Source organism: Acromyrmex echinatior, chromosome 3 (assembly GCF_024713525.1).
Source record: "Acromyrmex echinatior isolate Ae372 chromosome 3, ASM2471352v2, whole genome shotgun sequence".
Classification (NCBI taxonomy): Eukaryota; Metazoa; Arthropoda; class Insecta; order Hymenoptera; family Formicidae; genus Acromyrmex; species Acromyrmex echinatior.
In genome coordinates, this window is record NC_141854.1 from 2,830,423 (window position 1) to 2,838,518 (window position 8,096).

Here is an 8,096-nt window from a genome sequence, read left to right on the forward strand (position 1 = left end):
TTTTTCATATTATTTTTCATATCATTTCTCCTTATTATTAAAATATTATTAGGTAATCAAATGTATGTAGTAAATGTGGTGTAGAATCCATTTTTTCGATAAGTCTCTTAATTTCGTCTGTAAAAATTCAAAACTAGAAAATGAGTCTATTAGCCCCGGACTGCCCTACACACTTCCGTATTTATGAATTTACAAGGTTTGCTAGAATGACTGAGACGTATCAAAATATACAAGCAACCCAAATTTGATAAATAATAAAATAATGTGATGTTAAATAATATAAAAAAATAGGAATACAATAAATATACTTATGCTTACCATTATAGTATTTCACAAATTAATGACATCGCCACAATTGAATTAATTTATATTTGTTATATATAAATGTAAAAATAAATAATCTAAAAATAAATTTGATAGCTGGATGATAATGAAGTCGAGCTATGCTCATGTGGAGTTCAATCGATTGTTGCAGGTATCGATTCATGCCGCGATACATAGAGAACAGAAATATATATCTCTGCGGTATATCGATAATTTACGAGCATCGTTTTCTCACCTGAAATAAAGAGAGCTGTTTTAATCCGTGACCTTTCTCGATAACTGTTTTAACCACGCCCTATTTCCACGACGTTAGCGAAATCCTTCAGTATATCGCTTGATTTAAGATTTGCTCAATGAATCGAACTAAATCTATCGTGACTATCACATATTTTCCCCCAGTTGATTTTATCTACCGTCTATTTAAATAATGCATGTCCACATCTCACGTCAGCAGTCACGCTTTTACATTTTAGATTCCTACAGACATCATATTTTTACGTACTTTTATTATATAATATTAACAATAATTAATAATATGTTATTTTTCTTCCAAAGAAAAGCTTTGAAGGCATTTAAAGTCTCGACAAAAGCAATTGATACATAAGATTGATAAACATCCATCATCTAATCCAGGTAACAAACTTTCGATGAAAGAATGCCACTATTGCTCTGTACCGTTCGTGATAATTTTTCTACGAGAAATTCGTTTAGTCCCTTGGGTGGATAACTGCGATGAAAAATTGGCAAATAATCGGGTATTAAAAAATAACAGGTTTCGTTACCGACTTTTGACATGCACAGCAGCGTACTTCGATCACTCGCCGTTCTCACGCACCAACCTCCACCGCCGCAGGGCGAAAGGAAAGAAATCCGCTCACTTCGTGTAATTGCGGTCTGTCGACTGTTAGCTTGCCTTGGCTAACAGAACTTTGCTCTAACATTGAGTTGCGCGATGTGAATCGGTTATAAATGATATAAATACAAATAACGAGATTCTAGTGTGTTGATAGCTATCGATAAAGAAGTAAGAAATGTGTTAATGTATGTAAAACTCATAAGCAATTGAATATCAATAAAATATAAAAATATAAACTTTTTCTGGACATTATTATTTTACCTACCTTTTGCAATATTTATTGTTGAAAATCTTTAGTACAACATTTTATGTCCAACCTCCATAATGAGTGTAATTGTTTAATATTCGTCATTCTATACATGGATTAAAAAGATTTACGAATTGATAAAAAAATTGATAAATTCAAGCTTTCTTGTGAAAACTATAAATGAAATCAGAACGAGTCAATCGCGAAATCTCGATCGTGAGAAAACGAGAATGTGTCACTAAGGAATCTTTAATTTCTTTTCTGAAAACAGAATCGAAGGATCTCGCCATACTAGGAAATCTGATGGGAATAGATTTCCAGCATATTCTCACGTTCGGTCGTTTGTGGAAGACTCTTTCCCGCTCGTGAATTCAATTCTATTCTTGTTAATAATGGACAGCGACACATGAATTTCACGAAATGTCTTCATTTCTTTTCCATGTAATATTTTAAACTTTATATTACGTTTTAAAATAATAACGCTAACATATATGTAAAGGCGCAATTTATTTTAATATTTTTGATACTTGAATATAATCTTAATCGGCATGCATTGATACCGTAACTTGTATTTTCTACGACAAACGTTACGTTTGAATTAGATACCATCAAACAAATCGTAATCAACGATTGAAAGTTTAATTGGTGATGTGTAAACTGCACGATGAAAGGCCATGAGTTAAACTGGTATCAGTTGTAATTAAGTAACATCGTGTCAAAATTGTTTCACAACGAAACTCACATTGAGCAATACGCCTTGAAGAAATTTGATTCAGTCTCGCACACGAAACTTTTCGTCAATGAAATGCCGTTAATATTTATCATGGGGTCAGTGCAGTGGCATTTTGCGAGTTCTTATATAATGGACGACGTCATTATCTCCTAATATCATTGATATGTCATCCGTTATCACAACTAAACTAACATTGGAATATTAATTTCAAAATGAAAAATTCAATCACAAACAGAAATCTAGAGAAAGGAAACAATGTTTTGAAATACAATTACAAACTTAAAATGTTAAAACATTTTGCAATTTTGAATAATCTCTTTTCTATCAATAAAAATTCTTACAATATTAAATGTTTTTTTAAAAAAATTATTGTATTTATTTGGGAAGCTTTTTAGAAAATAGATCCAAAAAGCGCTGTTAATTTCGTGTGAGTGAATTGAATACAGTTAGTATTCCTGCATCAACATTTTCGCAATAGAAAACATTTGCGTGTTACTCTCGTTTAATCCCATGTCTCTTCCGAGCGAGTGATTCAATGAATTCCCTATTTGTGTAAAAATGGAGAGAGAGAGAGAAGGAGAGATTAGAACGGAATTTTCATCTCACGGCGATTGCCAAAATAAAATTACCATTTGCGATATAACTATTTGATCGTAATTATTCGTGAAGACAAGAAAAGCGGTGGAAATATTAGGTCATTTAAAAAGTATCCGCGGTTTTTTGTTCAATTTTTGAATGAAAAAACCGCGGATACTTTTTAAATGACCCAATAGAACATGAATCGAAGAATAATCGAAAAATGATCTGGTCAGATCTCTTAAATATGCATTTGCAAGATCGATTAATGGGATAAACTTTTTTTACGTGAAAACTCAGAGAGAGTGTCAGAATAAATATTTAAAAAATCACACTCGTGTCATTGTGCGAAACACGACGAAATTCTGAAAGCTCAGAGAATAAACGATATCGAACAGTGGCGGCGCGATATCTATAATACTTTTTCTACGAACGCGATGCAATATGGTCCATACAGTAATATCGTGCGATATCGACCTTATGGTGTTTTTGTAAAGCACACTTATCATATACGTCGTAAGCCGTATAAAAAAGCAAATTCATGAAAAATCTAGTTCATTTGTTATATAACAAAGTTTAATTTTAAATGGTTTTTTTTTTAAATAAAAATTTGTATTTCACACGCCAAAAAACAAAATATATATATAATGAGATTTAATTATTTAAAAAATTCAGAATAATTAACTTGTAACCTATTTTTTTTTAAACACAAAAATATTAATTAAATTCTTGTCAATTTTTAAAAGATTGATTAATTTATAAGATCATTGTTATTATTGAATTTTCTAATTTTTTTAAATTAATTAATCATAAATAATGATGAACATACTTAACAAGAAATAGCAAAGAAAATATCGAAAGTATAGGTATACATATATAAAAAGACACAATGTCTGTAAAGAAGTTTGGTCGAGCAAACTATAATCACGGCGACTTTTTCTTTCGATTTGCAACTCGAGGAGGGCAGGTGGTTGAACGAAAGGCCAGTATATAAGTAGGTTCTCAAAAATGTCGATGCAGGTCCCTGGATTGCAATCAACGCGATTTACAAATGGTGGGGATCCTCCGTTGTTAGCGGTCACGTGTTCCAACTAGTTAGTCACAAAAATCTCGGGGACCACATTCCTGTCAGGTTTATTAATCTTGTCAACCTTCGTCAAAAATAACATATACTTTACATCATCTTAACAACGATATCATAACAACTAAATGCACAATTTATTACAAATATTAAGAAGACAACTAAAAAAAAAAATAAAAAAAAAATAAAATGCTCTATGTAACTTAAAAAAATATTAAAAATAATTAAATCTTTTTTCCGATTCTTTTATTTTTTAAATATATATTGTAAATTAATTTAATGATATTTAAATATATGTATCTTAATACATATTTTACATACAGAATACTTAAAAATATAATTAGAAATAGTTTCTTACAGGTAAAATTTATAAATAAAAAGCAATAAGAGCTGTAATATTCATTAGCTACGTTTATAACTTCTTGCATTCGTTTCCTGGATAAACTCTTGTTCTTACTTGTTTAGCTACGACATGTAGCGGGAGATGAACGGAAAGTAATGACTCGTTTGAACAACTTATGAGTCAACGCGTATAACCCTCCGGTTCTTTAATTAAGATGATCTTCGGCCGACGAGAAATAAAAGGCATGCGATGGCGGGCGTCGCGATGCAATTTCTGCCGTCCTAACGGTACCGACGAATTCGTCGACAGAATCGCGAAATTCGATCTTCTGCTCTTTCTCTCCTCTTTGTACCTGATTTACGAGGCCACCGCAAAAACCCTCTCATTCATTCTGTCACTCAATCCGTCCAATTTACCATTTTCAACATATAACTACACGGATAGAACCTATGATAGGATCTACTAGTGATCGACACGTTCCAAGTTCTCTCTTTAAATTGTGCAAATTATGTTTGATGAATTAAGAATATAGAAATTTCATGGTCACAAAATAAAACTGTTAACTCTAAACTTTTAAGTATCGGATGAATTCACATTCAATAAACATGAAACGAAGATACACCCAAAGACTTTATTTTCAAATTTTAAATTAATTAAATGTACCGCGTACATTTTATTCCATTGGAACATAAATCGACTTTTTCCTCAAAACACGTTGCATTATTAACATTATTCTAATACAATAAATTGAATTTTACATTGAAATATAATATTCACGAGAACGTGATATCCTTTATATGATAAAAATAAATAGCGCTTACTCTGATCTTAGTATACAACCATAAAAATGAGTAGAGCTGAGGAACTTTATTGAGTACAGTTTGCAATCTATTAGTCATAGTATAAATCGTTCTAAACTTGGCGATAAAACCCTCGCTACGTCCATCGCGTTTATTCCATATTCGTGTGGTAACGTAAACGTAATTTACGTAATTACGTACTTTGCCATTCTTTCGGTGAATCTATCGCGCTGCACCATTTCCTACTTCCCGAGAAAATTAGCATAGAGAGATCGTGACGCTGGAAAGAAGGACTGAAACAGTCGTGGAGTAGTAAATGGCATCGAGAAAACGGCGCTTTCGTGAAATCATGCGGCAGATTCGCTTGGTTTCGTTTTATCGGCACGTCGGAATAATTTCATAAGTTTAGAACCGATGTAATAAGCTCTGGCAGAGTAGATTGTGGATTTAGACAACGTAAGATTGCTATGAAATGTCCACGTGAAATGTCTCACGCCTTATTTATGTCCATATGAAACACCTCTTACACCTCTTACACCTCTTTCCCTCGCTACGTTACGATCGGATAAAGACAATTTCTGCCTTCATTTGAGAGCTCGACACGCGATGGTGTGACCTAAGCAATCTTTATATCAAAACATTTAGAAAACGTAAAAAAATATTGCTTAAAAATTTCTAAATTAAAAAAAATATTATGTATATACAATATATATACAATAATAATAATAATAATACGAATTCTTAAATAATAATAATATATACGAATTCTTGGAACCATTCAATGCGTTATCTGTTCAGATACAATTTTTTGTTTTTTCATATTTATGTACAAACTATAGTTTTATTTCTTTTGTTTGTATTATGAATTTTTTATATCATGAACGGCTTGTCGTGTGTTTTATTAGACTATAATTTATATTTAAATAAACTATTTTAGAAATTCTCTTTAAAAGATAGAATAATAAGTTATATAGACAGATAAGTATTGATATGTATCTAATATACGCGAATGCTTTATTATTTGAAGATAACGTATTGAAAAATAAAGGTAATGCTTCCGTAGCTCATCTTCTTTATACAAAGTAAGATCCTCTTTTAGAAGGCAAGAGAAGATTTTGTTCTTATTATCCTGAATGTTTCCAATGACACTATTCGGTTATAGAGTACGTAATGCAACGTAATGCACACGTCTCTTCTCGGAATAAAAATAAACGAGATGTACGAAGGTGCCCTAGATCTGAATCAATGAATCATCTTTCAAACATATACATTCGTTAATCAGTCTGAAATTGATTTTTTAAGCAGAAATGTAAATAATCTAAAAATTTATAAGCGATTAAAAATGAAGGAAAAAAGAGGGTCTTGTATTTTTTTCAAATATACAAGATAAAATTTGATTATTGGTTAATCGATTTAATATTAAATTAAGAGATTTACAATTGATCGAATTGAAAAATCAATAAAATACTTAATTTTAGGAACCAATCACAAATGACTCGAATCCAAAGTCAGATCTGGGATACTCTGTATATGCATTATTCTTTTCGCTGATTCTTCGTTGTACCATAATAAGATTCTCGGAAGCATTAGATCAGCCCTGTTAAGTTTCGCCAATATATCAAGATATTTTTACGGAGCGAAGAAGAAAATATGAGTAGACGCTCCATCATCTGCGGTACCAGAGTGTATTCGAGGGAAGATTTAATACGCGCGACCGTGTGTACTTATTCCGATAACCGTGTTTAGCTGTGTATACTTTGCATTCTTCACAATTAACTCGAGGGAAGGAGGACATGCCGATGTGAAACGCGACGGTTCATTCGCTGTAGTTTGAATTAGATAAAGCCTTGTCGCTTATACTTTAGCTCTTTTGATCCCTAAACCGTAAATTATTTAATATAAGACTCTTGCTTTATTTATAATGCGAAACGCAATCTATAATTTGGATTTACTCGAACGAAGTATATTTCTTGAAGCAGAGATTTGCAGTGAATCAAATTAAATCCTTTCGCGATCAACCTTCTTTTTTCTACGAAGATATATTATATTCCATTAATGATGAAAAAAATTGAAAAGTTTACTATAATGAATACGTTTCGACAGATAATTTAACGCTCATTAATTAATGTTATTTTAACATATTTTAAAAACGCTCTAAAATAAGAGTACTGAGATAATAATTTTAAGAATGATTTAGTAAACGATTTGATTGTTTAGAAACATATACTATTTATCTCCCTCTAATTTTAAGATAAAAAAGATAATTTTGTTTATGTAGGTGACAAATGAAATAAGAAATATATTGAAAATAGTATGTGAATGTTGAGATGACTGTATGTTTCCGCGTAAATATTATCGCTTGCAAAAAACTGATACATTATCGAGAAAGATATGACAATGCGTAACGCCGTTTCGCTTGCGTGTATTTTGTTTTGCGTGTTTTGTGCTTTGTAATTACGATTAGTATACTATGGCTCGTAAAAGTAGTATACTTTCAATCGCCATGTTTAGACTTTTAAAGTATAATACAGAGAGAGTACATTTAAAACTGAGTACAACATAGTATATACAATCTTCCATAAACAAGAATAGTTAATCCTTTTCTTCTCGATTTTACATTAATTGTTAGAGATAATGCAAGAAAAAGATTTTGTTATAGTTTATGTTAGAAGAAAGCAACAGAATTATATTAACGCACGCAAGTTTTCGAAATTTTCAATTTAAAAATGCAGCTCGTGCAAATCTACTCATGTTAGAAAAAAATAAATTAATTAGTTTAAGTGTTATACCATAATTTTTATACTATTTACAATTAAAATAATTTTTAATTTTACTGCAGACACGTGTAAAAAGGATTTCTTTGATAACGTTGAATAAGTATAAGGTTTAGACAGTCATAAAGCATTTTCAGAAGTGAATAGCAGGTCTGCTGTGTTTATCTAAGATCTTATTAAGCGAATCTTCAGAATCTGTTACTGATAGAACTTTCGATCTCCTCGTAAATCTTGCTATGCTCCTAAATGCAGCTTTGGGAATAGCGTAACGTGTAATTATTGCATAATTATCAAGTCGAAAATAAAAATCGTTTAGGGGCTGAGGCTGACGTAAGAAATCGTGCGGAAGTGGTTAATTAACA

At 31.2% G+C, this 8,096-nt stretch overlaps 1 protein-coding gene across 6 annotated transcripts in view; it reads right to left on the reverse strand.

Annotated features, from left to right (window-relative positions):
* raskol (Ras GTPase-activating protein raskol) overlaps nt 1-8,096 on the reverse strand; it is a 170,820-nt gene that overhangs the window by 77,685 nt on the left and 85,039 nt on the right. The gene's annotated exons all lie outside the window — the stretch shown is intronic.